Source organism: Dioscorea cayenensis, chromosome 20 (genome assembly GCF_009730915.1).
Source record: "Dioscorea cayenensis subsp. rotundata cultivar TDr96_F1 chromosome 20, TDr96_F1_v2_PseudoChromosome.rev07_lg8_w22 25.fasta, whole genome shotgun sequence".
NCBI lineage: Eukaryota > Viridiplantae > Streptophyta > Magnoliopsida > Dioscoreales > Dioscoreaceae > Dioscorea > Dioscorea cayenensis.
This window is the reverse complement of record NC_052490.1, coordinates 28,816,889-28,817,305: the sequence shown is the minus strand read 5'-3', so window position 1 is coordinate 28,817,305 and position 417 is coordinate 28,816,889.

Here is a 417-nt window from a genome sequence, read left to right as displayed (position 1 = left end):
AAGCAAACGGCTCAAATGGCTGTAGCCCTAAGAAACGCCCCCACACCCACTCCCTCTCACAACGCCGAAATGGCTGCAACCATGACTTCTCGTGCAAGGGCATTTTCGTCCATAAAATTTAAAAATTACTCAGTTAACTACCGTTACATATTTTGGGGGTTTCAAAATCATGGAGTGTAAAAGGAATGGGGTTTTGGGGATTGCAAAATTAGGGGGTTTTTTTTGGCAATATGGCAAATTTAGGGGTTTTTTTTGGCAATTTCCACTAAAAAATATTAGGAATTATTTAAGTTATTTGCCCTTAATTTTATATCACTTATTTTTTTTTATAGAAAATATTATATTGATATAAAATTAATTTGTTTTTATTCTTGTGATTGTTTTGACATTTTAACCTGTAGCCCCAAATTTATCATG